The sequence below is a fragment of the Armigeres subalbatus genome, chromosome 3 (genome assembly GCF_024139115.2).
Source record: "Armigeres subalbatus isolate Guangzhou_Male chromosome 3, GZ_Asu_2, whole genome shotgun sequence".
NCBI classification, from domain to species: Eukaryota; Metazoa; Arthropoda; class Insecta; order Diptera; family Culicidae; genus Armigeres; species Armigeres subalbatus.
The window spans coordinates 374,790,863-374,809,367 of NC_085141.1; positions in this window are offsets into that span (position 1 = coordinate 374,790,863).

The window sequence follows — 18,505 nt, forward strand, 5'->3', positions numbered from 1 at the left end:
CATTTATTTCAAAAGGGTACTCTACCTTCCGAGAAAAACGTGAATATTATTTGCTTCTTGAAGTCGTTTTTTTTAAAGGAATCGATTCAAATTTCGAATTGAATTGAGTTTCAATTTGAAATCTGTATTTTCTGGCCTTTCTAAAATATGAACTTTACCCCTGAACATTGAATAAAATCATTTTTAAATCAAAAAATAAGTTTTCTAAGGAAACATCGAAAAATCCCGGGATCCCGGGATTTCCCGGGATATACGAACAAGTTCATCCCGAATCCCGGGACAACGAAAATGGCCGGGAAATGGAAACTCTAATCAGACTGAAGAGGGAAGCTAAGCGGATCGGACTAGTCATCAACACGTCGAAGACGAAGTACATGATAGGAAGAGGTTCAAGAGAAGACAATGTGAGCCACCCACCGCGAGTTTGCATCGGTGGTGACGAAATCGAGGTGGTAGAAGAATTTGTGTACTTGGGCTCACTGGTGACTGCCGAAAATGACACCAGCAGAGAAATTCGGAGACGCATAGTGGCTGGAAATCGTACGTACTTTGGACTCCGCAAGACGCTCCGATCGAATAGAGTTCGCCGCCGTACCAAACTGACAATCTACAAAACGCTAATTAGACCGGTAGTCCTCTACGGACACGAGACCTGGACGATGCTCGTGGAGGACCAACGCGCACTTGGAGTTTTCGAAAGGAAAGTGCTGCGTACCATCTATGGTGGGGTGCAGATGGCGGACGGTACGTGGAGGAGGCGAATGAACCACGAATTGCATCAGCTGTTGGGAGAACCATCCATCGTTCACACCGCGAAAATCGGACGACTGCGATGGGCCGGGCACGTAGCCAGAATGTCGGACAGTAACCCGGTGAAAATGGTTCTCGACAACGATCCGACGGGCACAAGAAGGCGAGGTGCGCAGCGGGCAAGGTGGATCGATCAGGTGGAAGATGACTTGCGGACCCTCCGTAGACTGCGTGGTTGGCGACGTGTAGCCATGGACCGAGCCGAATGGAGAAGACTTTTATATACCGCACAGGCCACTTCGGCCTTATAGCCTATTCAGATTACGCCATTAATGACATAATAATTGGCGTTTCAGGGTAAATACGCTTTATGATGTCATTATTTACGTAATATTCCATACATTTTGCGCTGTCAAAAGATACCCTCTAAAAAGAATTTATTACGAACAATTATTACGAGAGAGCTTCCGTTCTAACTGGAATGCAGGGAGAAATTCAACAAAACAAAACTGACAAGCGTCACGCTCTCTTTACCAGAGAGAAAATTCTCTCTGTTTTCATTTCGTTTCGTAGTTGACAGTCATGCTCTTTCTGTCGCACCAGGGTCGAATGCATGTTAGATGGAAATCTTCTGAGCGCTGAAGAATAACTCGGATTGTGATGGTTTTGTGGAAAGCATTTTATATGATGAAAAATAATGATGATAATTATTTATTCTCCACTTATTCAACATGAATTGTTTAAAAAACAGATGCTCTCTAGAATTAACATGAAGTATTTAACTTAAACCTAGATTTAATAGAACAAATCGAATAAATTTTCAAAGTTCAAGGGCCAATGCGGAAGACAATTTAAAACGTAGGAATGGTTGTAAAACGAATATATTTCATGAATAAACATGATTTCATAAATTGTTTCAATTCTGCTCCTTGAATGGCTTAATATACTTTGGATTTCAACATTTTTCACGTGGGACAACTGTACGATTTGAATGGGTTTATACATATAATTTATACATATTCATCCAACATCCAGTTTAAATTATATCACATTGACACGATTCGATTTTGTTAGAAGCTGTATCATTGATTGTCGAGTAGAACGCAATGGTTCAGTTTCCATTTTTGAAAAAAAAAAATTGCTGAGTTGCCCTTCATACATGGAGATACTGGTGGAAATACATTTTAGTTCGATAATATTTCTTGAAAATTAGTCCAATCGTCCTTTTTTTTTCATTCCACGTCGAGCATCCGAGCGAGACGGTTGTAAGTCCGCGTACGGTCTGCTTCTCTTTTGGTTTTTTTCCTGAAGTACAGGTAGAGGTTTTTTCCGAAAGTGTTTTGAAGCATAGTGCTTGAGTGGAAGTGGTGCTTAGCTGAAGCAGTTAAGTAGCCATTTCGTTGCTTTTGCAAGACAACGCAAAGTTTTGCAGTTTCTTCGGCGTCCATCGCAGGCGCAGGCATCATCGCCCCACGCCGACAGTCATCACATCATCCATCGTGCGTCTCCACCAACACAGACGCTGCCGTCCTGCCACCATCCATCCACCCAGTTGCAGTGTTGTCTGCGGCAAGAACACCAACAACAGCGTGGTTCGCTTCGACCGCACCACCGCCCCGGCGATTGTCCATCCAGTCAGTGTGTGCTGCCAGAACCGTTAGCCGGCGACACAGCAGTGTGAACGCAAGTATTCACTTGAGCTCCCTCTCGTTGTTCCCCTCTCTTCTCCATCTTATTGGAATAGTTTTTTTCCTTTTTCTTTAACTCGTCTTGTGTGTATGTGTGTTTTTTTTTCTGTCCTTGTGATAAGTGTTTAGTTTTAAAATAAATTGTGCCTCGCTGCAGCGGCGCATTTCGTGTCCGCAATGCGCGAAGGCGAAGTTGGCGGGGGTACTTCGTATTCCATGTCAGATTCGTTGCATTCGGGTGTTCCAAACCAAAATGAAATGGACACCAGCAACGCTAAAATTTCCTCTACGAGCCCCCGTCCCAAGGTCTACCCTCACGACTCTAGTGGGCCGTATGTTGTTTTCTTTCGACCCAAAGGCAAACGTTTGAATATCAGCCAGATCAGCAAAGATCTGGAAAAGCGATTTTCGTCTGTCACGACCATTGACATGGTTGGGTCCAGTAAACTCCGTGTCACGGTCAGTGATCGCAAACAGGCCAACGAGATTGCCACCTGTGAGCTTTTCACTCTCGAATATAGGGTGTATTTACCGTCAGCAGTGTGTGAGATCGCGGGGTGGTGACGGAGGAAGTATGACATGCGACGATTTGAAACAAGGTTTCGGTCGTTTCAAGAACGTTTCTTTGCCTCCTGTTACGATACTGGATTGCAAACAAATGTATTCGGTGTCGCAGGAGGGAGAGAAGCGGAGTTATTCCCGTCTGACTCTTTCTGCGTCACTTTTTCCGGGTCCGCACTGCCTGACTACGTAGTGATTGGCAAACTTCGTCTACCTGTTCGGCTGTATGTACCGAAGGTGATGAATTGTGTTAATTGCAAGCAGCTGGGCCACACCGCTCAGTACTGCTGCAATAAACCTCGCTGTGCATCATGCGGAGAGAAGCATGTGGAGGGCGCGTGCAAGACGGCACCGAAATGTGTCTATTGTAACGAAAGCCCTCCACATGCTCTTGAAGCTTGCCCAACGTACATACAGCAGCGAATACACCAGAAGCGGTCTCTCCAGCAGCGTTCTCGGCGAAGTTACGCCGAAATGTTGAGGAAGGCCGCTCCGCCACTCGTTTCTGACACCATCTACTCGTCTCTTCCTTTGGACGATCAAGGTAGCTCTGACTCCGAGGTTGGAAATGGAGTTCCCTTTGTTTTCAATGGCTCAACGAGGAAGAGAATAAAACAGAGCCAGCGACCCTCAAAAAAGCCTAGAAAACAGCCTCAAAGTGAGCCCCAATCCAACATGGTCAAATTCAAAGCGGGTGGAAATACTCAAAAACGTTCAACTTTTGTGGTTTCACATCGGGATGATCGAGAGTTTCCACCGCTTCCGGGAACATCTAAAATCCCAGATGCCCCATTTTTTGCGATTTCTCAGCCAGAAAGAGAGCATACAGAGCGAGCAGAAGAACTCCCGAGCGCTCCAATGTTCACACTTTCTGGGATCGTGGAGCTCATCCTCAACTTCTTTGATGCTTCCGACCCCGTGAAGAACATGGTCAAAACTGTTCTTCCTGTTCTGACTCCTCTCCTGAAGCAGCTGGCTTCGAAAATGCCCCTCCTCGAGTCATTTGTATCCTTCGATGGCTAACTTAGTCAATAAGGGTAACATGATTTCGATTCTACAGTGGAACTGTCGAAGTATTCTTCCAAAATTAGATATTTTTAAATTTTTAGTTAACAAATTACAATGCGATGCTTTTGCTTTATGTGAAACATGGCTAACACCAGATATGAACCTTCATTTTCCTGATTTCAACATAATCCGCCGCGATCGGGCAAATCGATATGGAGGGGTGCTTTTAGGGATAAAAAAACAGCACTCCTTCTATAGAGTCGATCTTGCGCCGATGTCTGGCACCGAAGTTGTCGCACGTCAGGTGATTATTCGAGGAAAAGACCTCAGTATCGATTCGATATATCTTCCTCCAAACACCGCGATATCTCGAAGAGATCTCTCGCACATCTGCTCGGTTATGCCCGAGCCACGGTTGCTCTTGGGAGATTTTAACTCCCACGGAACAGGCTGGGGGGAACTGTACGACGACAACCGTTCATCAATGATATACGACCTCTGCGACGACTTCAATATGTCAATTTTGAATACAGGAGAAGTTACACGAGTGGCTCCTCCAGCAAGAGATAGCCGTCTAGATCTTTCCATTTGTTCGAGCTCATTATCGTTGGACTGCACTTGGAAGGTGGTCCAAGATCCCCATGGTAGTGATCATTTGCCGATCGAAGTTTCGATTTCCAATGCACATAAGCAATCTGCTTCCATCGATCTATCATATGACCTCACGAAGCACATCGATTGGGGCAAATATGCGGACGCCATCAGCGATGGCATACAGTCTATAGAAGCACTTCCCCCGCGGGAAGAGTACAAGTTTCTATCGCAGTTGATTCTTGAAAGCGCTCTTCAGGCACAACGTCGGCCGGTGCCAGGAGCTTCGGTTCGTAGGAAACCCTACAGTCCGTGGTGGGACATCGAGTGTACGCAACTTTATCGCGAGAAATCCGCCGCGTTCAAAGAATTTCGGAAACACGGGGCGATCGTTCTTCACAAACGATACACCGCGCTCGAAATCCAGTTCAAGAAACTGGTCAAAGTGAAGAAGCGCGGATATTGGCGCACTTTTGTTGAAGGTTTATCGCGCGAGACTTCAATGAAAACTCTGTGGACCGTCGGGAGAAGAATGCGCAACGCGTCGTCCGTAAACGAAGATCGTGAAAGCTCGTCGCGGTGGATACTTGACTTCGCAAAGAAAGTTTGTCCGGATTCGGTACCGGTGAGGCAAGAGCTACGTGATGCTTTTGCAGACAGGGATGATATGGATCGTCCCTTTTCGATGATTGAATTCTCACTTGCTCTCCTTTCATGTAACAATTCCGCTCCAGGGATGGATAGAATCAGGTTCAATTTGCTCAAAAACCTCCCAGACGTCGCGAAGAGGCGCTTATTGAACTTGTTCAATCAGTTACTGGAGTGCAACATTGTTCCGGATGATTGGAGGGAAGTGAGGGTGATAGCCATCCAGAAGCCAGGAAAACCCGCGTCGGATTGTAACTCGTATCGCCCCATCGCGATGCTATCATGTCTTCGGAAGCTGTTGGAGAAGATGATTCTCTTCCGGCTAGACAAATGGGTTGAATCGAATAGTTTGTTGTCAGATACACAATTTGGTTTCCGCAGGGGCAAGGGAACGAACGACTGTCTTGCGTTGCTTTCTTCAGAAATTCAGCTTACTTTCGCTAAAAAAGAGCAAATGGGCTCAGTGTTTTTGGACATTAAGGGGGCTTTTGATTCAGTTTGCGTCGATGTCTTATCTGACAAACTCCACGAGTGTGGACTTTCACCAATTTTGAACAACTATTTGTACAATTTGTTGTCAGAGAAGCGTATGAGTTTTTCTCATGGTGACTCGGCAACTTCACGAATTAGCTACATGGGTCTCCCCAGGGCTCATGTTTGCTTCTTTACAATTTTTACGTCAGAGACATTGATGAATGTCTCATGCCAAATTGCTCGTTGAGACAGCTTGCAGATGATTGTGTTGTATCCGTTTCGGGGCCAACAGCGGTTGATCTGCAAGGACCGTTGCAAGATACTCTGGACAATTTGTCCACTTGGGCTACGAAGCTGGGTATCGAATTCTCTCCGGAGAAAACTGAGATGGTTGTCTTTTCAAAAACATAAGCCGGCAAAGTTCCTACTCCAACTAATGAGTAAGACAATCACTCATAGCATGTCTTCTAAATACCTCGAGGTCTGGTTCGACTCAAAATGTACCTTCTGGAAGCACATTGTGTATCTGACACAAAAATGCCAGAAACGGATCAACTTCATGCGATCAATAACCGGAACATGGTGGGGAGCGCATCCCGAAGATCTTATGACGTTGTATAGAACAACCATTTTGTCGGTCCTCGAATACGGTAGTTTCTGCTTCCAGTCCGCGGCTAAAACACACATGCTGAAGCTTCAAAGGATTCAGTACCGCTGTCTCCGTATCGCGTTAGGATGTATGAATTCGACACATACGATGAGCTTGGAAGTACTTGCGGGAGTACTGCCACTAACAGATCGTTTCGCGGAATTATCGCTCCGGTTCCTCATCCGCTGTGAGCTTCTCAATCCATTGGTCATTGACAACTTCGAGAAGCTGCTCGAACAAAACCCTCAATCTCGATTCATGAGTATTTACCACTGGTACATAACGCTGGAGGTAAGCCCTTCTTCGGTAGATACCAATCGTGCTAACTTCTTAGACTCTTACAGTTCCTCTGTTACTTTTGATCTGTCCATGAAGCAGGAGGTTCATGGAATACCAGACTTTCTGTGTGCGGAGGTCATACCTCCATTATTTGCAAGCAAATACGGGCACGCCAGTGAGGAGAGAAGCTTTTTACAGACGGGTCAAAATTGATGACTCCACTGGTTTCGGTGTTTTCAACGTTTTTCATAGCGCCTACTTTAAGCTCAAAGAGCCTTGTTCCGTGTATACTGCTGAGCTAGCAGCTATACACTATTCACTCGAGCAAATCGCATCCCTACCTCCTGACCACTTTTTCATCTTCACCGACAGTCTAAGTTCCTTGGAGGCTGTTCGGTCAATGAAACCAGTTAAGCACTCAGCGTATCTTCTGAATGGGATACGGAAAGCTTTGAGTGCCTTATCACAACGGTCTTACACAATCACCATGGCTTGGGTCCCTTCTCATTGCTCGATCCCGGGAAATGAGAAAGCGGACTCTTTGGCTAAGGTGGGCGCTATGGAAGGTGATATTTACGATCGGAAAATCACCTTCGATGAATTTTTCACATTAGTTCGTCAGGAAACCTTGAACAGCTGGCAACAGAAATGGACAAATGGGGAGTTGGGTAGATGGCTGTATTCAATTCGCCCGCAGGTGTCGAAGCGTCCATGGTTCAAAACATTGAATATGGGACGAGACTTCATTCGAACCATGTGCCGTCTAATGTCCAATCACTACACTCTAAATGCACATCTTTTCAGAGTGGGGCTCTCGGAAGGAAATCTCTGTGTTTGCGGCGAGGATTATCAGGACATCGATCATGTCGTGTGGGCGTGCGAGGAGCATCGTGGCCCCAGATCTGCGCTAACTGAACATCTCCGGGTCCGAGGAAAACAACCAAAGCCTATTAGGGAAGTGTTGTCGGGCCTTGATCTCGAGTACATGTCCCTGGTCCACCAATTTTGAAAGTTGCTGATGTAAAACTGTAATCATTGCCTGCCCATTCCCTTGTCTGTCATACCCCATATCGAATGTCTTCCTCTTGTTGTACATTTCCATGTCTGTCGTTAATCCCTTCCGTATGTCTTCCTCTCGTCGTTGTCTCCCAAAAAGTTTGTTTGTCCGTTACAGATGTAAAAATGCGAGGAACGTCAACTTTGTGAACATCAGCATCGTAATTACTTAAGCACCCTAAAATCCTTTCCTTTCCTACTGTATTATTGTATTCCCTAACCTCGACTAAACCGCGAGTCTTTCGGTTCCCCAAAACTAACACTATGTATAAGAATCAAGAAATGTATTGTTAAACTTGATTTCGGCTCCGTAACGCTTCACGGCAAATGAGCCTTCCAAATAAACGAAAGATAAAAAAAAAAAAAAAAAAATTCCCAAAAGTATCTAAATTTTTCTATCAAATCTCCGTTCGATCATAGTACAAAATCAAAATACTTTTTAAACTTAAAAATAAATTGAGGAATAGTCTGATTCCCCGAAAAACGGCGCACCCAACTAATGAATGTAGCTTCGCTCATTATCCTTAATGAGAGCTTCAAATATTCTTCGAAAATCCTTTTCATATTTTTTTATATTTTTTTTCGTAGAAACTTTGTTCAGAAAAAAAAATTTGGATTGTCGCCACACAAATGCTTGATTTCGCAAATTAAATTTTAAAACTCTCCTTGAATTCAACCCTGTATTAGCGTGCAAATGAGGAAGCATGGAAACGTCAAGATATATTATCTTGCTGCAGTCTGAACACCTCGTAATAATTGGATACCCTCTCACTTAACAAAGTCATAAATAGCCCAATCTGAATAGGCTATTAGTCTGATTAAATAATAATAATAACATATCAGACTTCATGATGCCAACAATGCGTAAATTTGTGTATGACAAACTCAACAATAGACACTCTAATGCCCAGAGAAATAAAAAAATCCAACCCAAAAATTGTATCATCTACCCACACACTTTGTACTTTTGCGGATAGAACCGGTACATTCGGTGAATCAAAAGAAAGCTATAATAAGATGTGTGAAATATTGCTACCCAATACGAAGTAAATGTAGTGTCGCATCCTTCTCCACGCAAAAAAAAATAAAAAATAATAAAACAACAAGTCGGAGACGCAACGTGACGCACGTCTCGGTGATTCCATGATTTTCCTGTGGGGCAATGATGGAAAAAATCCGAATTCGCGGCACCATTCTGTGACCATCACTCATGGATAAATTTAGCACATAATCAGCAATGCGTGTCAGTCACCTTTGCCGACAGAATTAACGGGGAGAAATTAAACAATGTTCAGAGTTGACCATTTTACGAAAAAGTTTTATTCAATTTTTAGTTGATATTTACAAGCCCTAAACATTTTACAACTTCCAAATTTGCTTCTATTTACAGTTTACAATTGTCATATCAATGATTGGATCTTCTGTTCTAGTTGAGTTTCTCTTAGCTATACATAGTATTTGGATTCGCTTATTTCAAAGTTTATGTTTAATATTTAATCTTTCTCCTTCTTTCTACATCTTTGACTAGATCAATCTATTTGGTTTAGTGTTCTCATCTTACAACTATTCATTGTTCTCCTGCGTAACTTATCGTTCGGTCAAATTATCACCGATATCGCATCGATTATAATCAAAGTATGTCCAGTATTCGTTCCGTATACTGCTATGTATCTCGAAAAAAAGATCAAATGTACTGCATCGCAATTTCCCTGCGATTTTCCATGGCTGTTCTGGTCACGAGAGTGGGGGTGTTTATAAGTCGATTTATAATTAGCCGTCGGTGCGAACTTATTGATGGACTGGACGTGTTTTCGTCTGAGATTGACGCAGCTCCGCTGCCTACTTAGGTGAGATGATTGACTGTGGCTCGAATTAATTGGCTTGATTTGCGCGTTGTGACGGTGTAAAAAGGGCGAATACCTGCCGCGGAGAAAGTTTGTCGCCGATTTATTCGCAGCGTTTTAATTGGCCTGCATCCTTGATTGGCGAGAAAATGTGTCACAACCGTTGGATGATGAGTTGGGATGATGTTGATGGAAAATGCGTTAGTTGAGATTTATACGTGGGTGGATTTGTGGTCGAATTACGTCGGTCTACTGACTGTCAACCGGTTTTGTCGCTTGCACGGTGGGTTGGTTGTAATTATTTGCGTTGATAACTTATTAATGTAGGTTTTTCTTGCGGAAAATTAAAATTGCCTACACTGCTCTTTGCATGTCCGTCCCATATCGAAAAACAGCAAGTAGAGAAAATATCAATTGAAATATTTTGACAATTTTCCGTTATTTCGCGTCCGCAAATATCTTTCAACTATGTATTCATCATAAATTGGTTAGAATAAGCGAGTTTAATTGAGTTAAGTTGAAAGAAGTCACTAATAGTATTTTTCCATGACGGAAACGCTAATGTTACATGCGCCACCCCCTTTTCTTGGTTTATATTCCACATTTTGTCTCAAAATCGTAGAAAGCTGAAGACAAACAAAATTTGTATGCCGTCAAACGAAAAATCTCAGTCAAAAACTCTGTATTACAAAGAGAAGTCCAAGAAGTAAATGCGAACAATCGGTGATAAGAATTTCAGTTTGGATACCGTTCTGTGTGGGATGATAAACATCCGATCGGTTTAAGTATCAACCCCAAGCAGGCACTGAATGTTATTTTGTCAGTCATAGGTACAGAAGCTGTGCTAGACTGACTTTCCAAGCCAGCCAGTTTGAAATATTTTGTCAGAATTTGGTTTATTTGAAAATAACACAAACAACTCATGCCTGCTGATTTCTAGAATTTATAATTTTATTATTTTTTCGCGACGTTTTTCTGCAACTTATAGTGCATTGTTCTTTCATGCTAAGCACATGCCGTCCTTTGGGGCAGCAGGGACTAAAGCTTGATCCACTTAGAATTTGGCCGCACGAAATTAGACATTTCTTTGCCGAATAAGTACATAAAAAGGTGGTTCAGGTTTTATTATACAGGGAATTTAATAAACTTTGAAGGAAAAAATATCGAAAAATGATTCATTAGCATTTCGGATTAATTTTCGGACTTTTCTCTCAATACCACTAGTTATTTTTTGCGCAGTAGAACGATCAACTTAATCTGCCATTTTTTCACACCTCTTCTCCTTATAAGATGGTTTTCTGATTGTTTTGTACCATTTCTCAAGTTTCCCTATGATAATTGCCTAATATTTTTCGTTGGGACGAAAATTTGGGCATTTTGGTGGGTTGATAGTTTTTTCAATAACGTCATTATCATTCGGTTCATACCATTTTATTATATCCCGTCTGTAATGGCAGCTTGTTAAGTCAGGCAACACCGGACAGTCGTGTGATTGAATCAATGGCAAAAATCGCTTCTGAAGACACTCCTCCTTGTATATTTGCCCATTTATGGTCGCTCCAGTGATGAAAACTTTAGTTTTCTTTCCAAAACTGCAGAAGCTTTGACATACCATCAATTTGTGGGCAATCTTGCCTATATATACATATTTCAATTTTCCTGGGGCATTCCGTTTGGCAAGGTAAAACTTGTATCCCGGGAATTGAAAGTCAATTTTAATATTAATTTCATTGCCTATCAAAATACATCAATTGTATTTCATCAGGACTTGCTCGACCAGCATTCTTGCGCGATGTTTGGCAACCAGGTTCTGTTTCAGGGTCCTGTTGGGACGCTTACTGACATCATACGACTTGAAACCTTCGCGCCGACAGATTATTTTAGCTGTGCTGTACGGCGTAGTGAACCTTTTCGCTAAATCACGCAAGGAAATCCTAAAATGGTTCCGAACTGCTCTGCAGACTTTCACTTGTAGTTTCTGGTCGTATGTTCCATTTCTACGATTGTTTTGTGCTACGCGATCCAGCAATAGTGTTTCCCGATAACGTTTGACAGTTTTTACAGTCAATTTCGCTAATTTTAGATACTTTGAAATCATTCCTCCTGACCATGTTGCATTTCCAACGTTAGTGTGCAAAATTTGTTCCCATCTCTCGCGTTCCATTTTCGATAACTTTTGAACGTGAGCATCAATACTGATGAAACTTTCACCATAAATTAAACATACCTTCCGCAACGATGTGATGTATTTTACTTCTCGGTACGTCCACCAGAGGCGCCGCAGTAATTGGAAAGAAACGGCCAAATACTAAGTGGATCGAGCTTTATGTCCAAGGGCTTTGCGACCCGTCCCCAAGTGACTGCGAATAAAAGAGTCTGCCTAGGACGTGGTGGGGTTCAGCAGTGGGCCCTGCTAAATCCCTCCCAAAAACCACAAGTGTCCGTAAGCAGACTCATTCAAAGCAATTGTGTGCCACTTACAAAGCACAAGCCCAGGGAGTGCCATCGGCACATAAGGGTTGATTTCAGTAAGATCCTGATTATGGTATACTGGATGCATGTTATTTGATTATGTTTTTGAATACTGCAGTATTGTGAAGCGAGGACTGGACATTCTTTTCTTTTAGAAAGGCCGGGTGGCACCGTCTTGAAACGGGGAATGGGATAATGGTCATTGTGGGGTTTGTGTAAAATGCCTTCAGCGTGAATCACACATCAGCGTGTCAATCGGCGAGCAGCAAACCATGACTTTGCCTCTTCTAGTCAGACCTCCGCGGCGTGCACACGCATCCACGGAGTGTCGCTGTCATAATTACGTTCCGGCCATTTGGAGCTACACATTTTCGGCAATCCTGCCGGTCTATTTTTTGGATCCTGTCGCTGATTTCATGAGATGAGTTTAATTCAACTGCTTAAATTGTGACGAGTGATATAATTCAGTTTACGAAATCACAAGGTGCGTCCCGAAGACCGTGGGAAAATGGTTTGTGGTTTGCTAAATCACAAGACGCGTTCCGATGACTGTCGGAAAATGGTTTGTGGTTTGCGAAATCACAAGACGCGTCTCGAAAACCGTCGAAAAATGGTTTATAGTGGCGCGTCTGAAAGACCGCTGGAACATTTTTCCAGCTTTGTGCTTTGAAGAACATCGAAGCCTCGCCTGGAAGACCGTAAGAAATTGGTTTGTGGTGTGCTAAATTACAATGCGCGTCTGAAAGATCGGTGGAAATGGTTTGTGGTTTAGAAAACTATAGGGCGTGTCTGAAAGGTGGCCGAAAAAATGTATTGTAGTTTGTGAAACTACAAGGTGCGTATGGAAGACCAACGGAAAATGGTTTCAAACTTCAAAGTCCTGTGAGCATTGATTTTGATTAAACAAATTTAGATTTCATGAAGCCACTTGGCGACGTAAGACATACCAGTTGAGCTATGATATAACGAAATCTGAGAGAAGTGGAGGAATATTCAATGCTGTACTGTTCAAAACTGTTCGGAAAGCCAAATATATTATTTAGAAATCTATCTTGGAATGTAATGATTTAGTAGCCATAGCGGGATTCAACCTGCTGGAGCAGATATATTGGAGTTTGAAAAATAATAAGGTTGCTGGATTTTACAAAACTATTCGGAAGTTTGAATTTATTATGCGTAAGATTAGTTTGAAGTTAATGACTAGCAGTACTAGTTGATAACAAATGGTTGATGGTGTACTATACGCGAAACTAAAAGTTGGATTAAATGTACGGATTTGGATTTGGAACAGATTTTAATTGGATTTTGGATTGGCTTTGTATTGGATTTGGATTGGATATGGATTGGATATGGATTGGATATGGATTGGATATGGATTGGATATGGATTGGATATGGATTGGATTTAGATTGCATTTGGACTGGATTTGGATTGGATTTGGATTAGATTTAGATTACATTTGGATTGGATTTGGATTGGATTGGATTCGGATTGGATTCGGATTGGATTTGGATTGGATTTGGATTGGATTTGGATTGGTTTTGGATTGGATTTGGATTGGATATGGATTGGATTTGGATTAAATTTAGATTGCATTTGGATTTGGATTGTATTTGGATTGGATTTGGATTTAATTTAGATTGCATTTGGATTTGGATTGGATTTGGATTGGATTTGGATTGGATTTGGATTGGATTTGGATTAGATTTGGATTGGATTTGGATTGGATCTGGATTGGATTTGGATTAAATTTAGATTGCATTTGGATTTGGATTGTATTTGGATTGGATTTGGATTAAATTTAGATTGCATTTGGATTTGGATTGGATTTCTATTGGAATTGGATTGGATTTTGATTGGATTTGGGTTGGATTTGAATTGGATTTGGATTTGGATTGGATTTGGATTGGATTTGGATTTGGATTAGATTTCGATTGGATTTGGATTGGATTTGGATTGGATTTGGATTGGATTAGGATTGGATTTGGATTGGATTTGGATTGGATTGGATTTGGATTGGATTTGGAATGGATTTGGATTGGATTTGGATTGGATTCGGATTGGATTTGGATTGGATTTGGATTGGATTTGGATTGGATTTGGATTGGATTTGAATTGGGTTTGGATTGGATTGGGATTGGATTTGGATTGGATTTGGATTGGATTTGGATTGGATTTGGATTGGATTTGGATTGGATTTGGATTGGATTTCGATTGGATTTGGATTGGATTTCGATTGGATTTGGATTGGATTTGGATTGGATTTGGATTGGATTTGGATTGGAATTGGATTGGATTTGGATTTGGATTGGATGTGGATTGGATTGGATTTGGATTGGATTTGAATCAGATTTGTTTGAATTGAATTTGGATCAGCATGGATTTTCTTATCTTTATTAATTTGTTCTTAAATCTTATTAGTAATGAAGTTCAACACCGCTTACACAGTTAACAATTCTGAAAATTACATGACATGAAAATATTTAAACGCTTGTTTTTGTGTTCAATAGCCTCTATATCTACATCCAACTTTTTCTTGTATGCAATATTGAATACAAGCTCCATAGTAACTACGTCCTGTAATTTTAAAAAGCGATGGAAAATTGAGTCGAATCGAACGGAGCCTTTTTGTTACATCATATATGCTGTAACATTTTTATACTGTGTAGTTTTGGATTGCATTTGGCTAAGCTTTGGAAGGAATTGTCATTGTATTTGACAAACAAAAGAAGGCCATTGGCTTCGCAAACGTGTTGTTCTCTAATCATCCAACGAAAGTATGATTCACGTTTTATCTTTCGCGACCCACAGTTTGGGAACCCACACTCTGAATCATTGTTCTGGTATTAAAACCATGATGTTGAGTCAAACTTATTTTGGTGTGCAGTTTTCAATGGAGTTAACCGGTTGCTCAATTGCAACCTATGTTCACCTTCGTCTCATTTAAATAACCCAGGAGAAAAACAAGCATTGTATCCTATGCTAGAAGATTTTTTTTGCGTTTTTAATGAGAGAAGAAGGGAAATGTGGGGTCAAACCCCTATCAGCGTGTCTTAATAGAATCACACATCAGTTAGGGCCACACAGTCAGGCTGTCTTCCATCTCATAAAACCGTGGCGGGCTTTGAAGCAATCCTGTCACACAGTTGTCAAACTGCGTGGGGTAGGCACAGATGCTCTTTCCTTACTAGCGCTGATCTGGCTCTGAACACGAGAGTGTCAACCCTCGCATGACCTCCCTGCATACCGCAAGGTATGCATAGATAACCATGGAATCAATAAGGCGCCAAAGGTCGCCGGGGGGAGGCGAAGGTGATGGCCATGGTGGGTTAGAAGAGGTGCCGGTCGACGTAAAAATGGACGGGCCCCCTCTGACCAAGGTCATAAACTCAGTGATGAGCAACCACGAGGATAGCGGAGGTCAGACAGGTGATTACTGACGTTTCAGATGTAATCATGTCCTTTCTGGGTAGCCGCGTAAACTACAGTAAGGTTCTGCAGCAGGCCGTATTGACCTTCTGGGCTTTAGTCGTGAAGGCGAAGTCGGAGTGGAAGACTTTGCTAGAGGTCAGTAAGAAGGCGGAGCACACGATCCGTATTCTTACTGAGGAGAAGCGGCTGACGGAGAGCCAGGTTGCGGAACTTTAAAAGCGGATGGCCATCAGCGGTGCAGCTCTGAAGCTAAGTAGGGATTCATGTTAGAGCCCTATGCCCAGTTTTGAACATCCAGTGCAAGGGTCTGGATGAGATAACCGAGGCCGGAGACCTGGTAGACGCACTGAGAGATCAAAGCAATGTCGAGATCTAGGAACCCGCGATTAGGTTACGCAAAGGCTATGCGGAAATGCAGGTTGTCTCAGTCCAAGTACCTGTGGCTGAGGCAGAGAAAGTGCTGGATAAGGCAAAATTGAAAGGTCTGGTCGGTGTGTTCGTTGTGCACAAGCCAACTAATTCAGGCCTGTTATATTATAGGTGCCTAGGCCACGGCCATAAATCCTATGACTGCAAGGGACCTGACCGCAGTAAGCTATGCCGTAGGTGTGGAGCTGAAAACCACCAAGTTCGCACCTGTAAGACTACACCAAGATGTCTGATCTGTCCCCCGGGCACAGACAACAGGCATCTTACCGGTGCTCAGGCCTGTCCGGCCTATAGAAGCGTCCAGACATGCAAGTAATACAAGTAAACTTAAACCACTGCAAGGCAGCTCAACTGCTGCTACAATACCGCATCCCTGTTGGGAATAGCAGATGGATAGCGGACAAGTCCGGTATGGTGTGAATCTGGACTTGTGGGCGATACTTGCTTACTTGATACTTGATGAGCTACAGCTCTTCTTGTGGGCGATACCCCACATAATATCATTTACTGACGATGAGGGTTTTGTCATAGCGAAGTTTATTTTTGCAGCTGCTACTGTCCTCCTAGATGGAGTATAGAGCAGTACACTAGGGTAGTCGATATTCTTGCGGCGAAACTAACTGGTTTAAAACCAGTAGTTGTAGCAGGTGGTTTCAATGCGTGGGCAGTGAACTGGGGTTCCCGGTTCACTAACGCCAGAGGTCATATCTTGCTAGAGCCTCTAGTGGTATTAAATGTAGTCCTGTTGAACCAAGGCCAAGTGCCAAAAGGTGATTCATGTATCAATGTGACCTTCTGCAGCGTGGGATGTTCGGTGGAACCATACTAGAAGGTTCATAAAGGGCATAATTCCAGTGACCATCAGGAAGTACGTTTTATGGTCGATTATACCTTCAAAGGAACCACAAGGCGGGTCGGTGCTACTGATCCAGGATGGCGCACATCACAGTTTAACCCGGAACTGTTAGAGGAAGCACTACGATGGGAAAATCGGACTACAGGACTAAGCGGCGACGAATTAACCAAGGTACGAAAACGTGCCTGCGACATAACGATGCCAAGAAAGACCAAGTGTACTGGTGGTCGAACACGATTGCAGATCTTCATAGAACCTGTCTTAGAGCTTACAAAAGGTTGTGACGTGCTAGGACCGACGCTGAAAGAGTCGATAGATGCCGGGTATTCCAGTCAGCGAGTAGAGCTCTGAACTACAAGATAAATTGTAGCAAAAAAACCTACTTTGAGCAGCTGTGCAGGATGTCCAATGACACCCTATGGGGGGATGCATTCAGAGGGTTAGGGACAAAAGGTCGAAAGACAAAACGTCGAAAGACAAAATGTCGAAGGGACAAATGGTCGAGAAGGACAAAACGTCGAACGGGACAAAAGGTCGAAAAGACAAAACGTCGAACAGGGTCAAAGGTTGAAAGGACAAAACGTGGAACGGGACAGAAGGTCGAAAGGGACATAAGTTTAAAATTGACAAGAAAGTGAAACGGAGAGAATCAATCACGCACCAGAGTTGCGCTACACAGTATAGTAAAAACTATGCTCTTTTATTTTTACAATTTTTAACAATTAAATAAAATTCATTCAATAAGTACCACTAATAGATGGATGTTTGACTGTTTGAGTTTTCTAAATGTCAAATGTCGTGTATTATTAGCCGGTGTTTTTCCAATGCGTGCGCCTGCGTGGCTGCGACGTGCGCTATTTTGACAGATCGAAGTGACATTCAGAAAATCTAGATATTCATGTATTATTGGCACTCGAATTTTATTTTACTGTTAAAAATTGTGAAAAATAAGAGAGCATTTTTTGCCAACTGTATAGGACAACTCTGTCTCACGAAATACAAGCTTTATTCATTTTTTATGACCAATCTTTTTCATCTCTTTCAGAACTATCGGGATATTCATAATATTGTCTTATAGTAATTACCCCTTCTTTGCAAATTCCTCATTCTTCAACTTTGATTGATTAGATGAGTGCGTTATTTGAGCTTGAAGTTAAATGCATTTCATAAATTCTTTTGGAATACACCCAACTTGTTTTTAATAAATTTTTTGTCCCTTTCGACCTTTTGTCCTTTTCGACCTTTTGTCTTGTTCGACCTTTTATCCTTTCGACCTTTTGTCTTTTCGACCTTTTGTCCTTTCGACCTTTTGTCATAGATTCGCATACAGGATAGTGATGGCTAGGACCAACAGCACGCCTCCTGAGAGATCCCCAGAGATGTTAGCCAGAATAGTAGAAGGGTTGTTTCCGAAACATGAATCATCGAACTGGCCCGCTACACCGTACGAGTCAGTCGACGTGGTACCGCTAGTGACTAACGAGGAGCTTATCGTAGTCGCAAAAAAACTTTAGCTTAATAAGCTACCAGGCCCAGATGGTATTCCAAGCCTGGTCCTTAAACACGCCATTCTTGCTAATCCAGATATGTTTAGGAGCTGCCTCTAGCGATGCCTGGATGAAGGTAACTTTCAAGACCGTTGAAAACGGCAGAAATTGGTGCTATTGTCGAAGCTCGGGTGATTCTTCGGCATACAGACCTATTTGCCTACTCGACACAGCCGGGAAGTTGCTAGAGAGGGTGATCCTGAATAGATTGTCGAGCTACA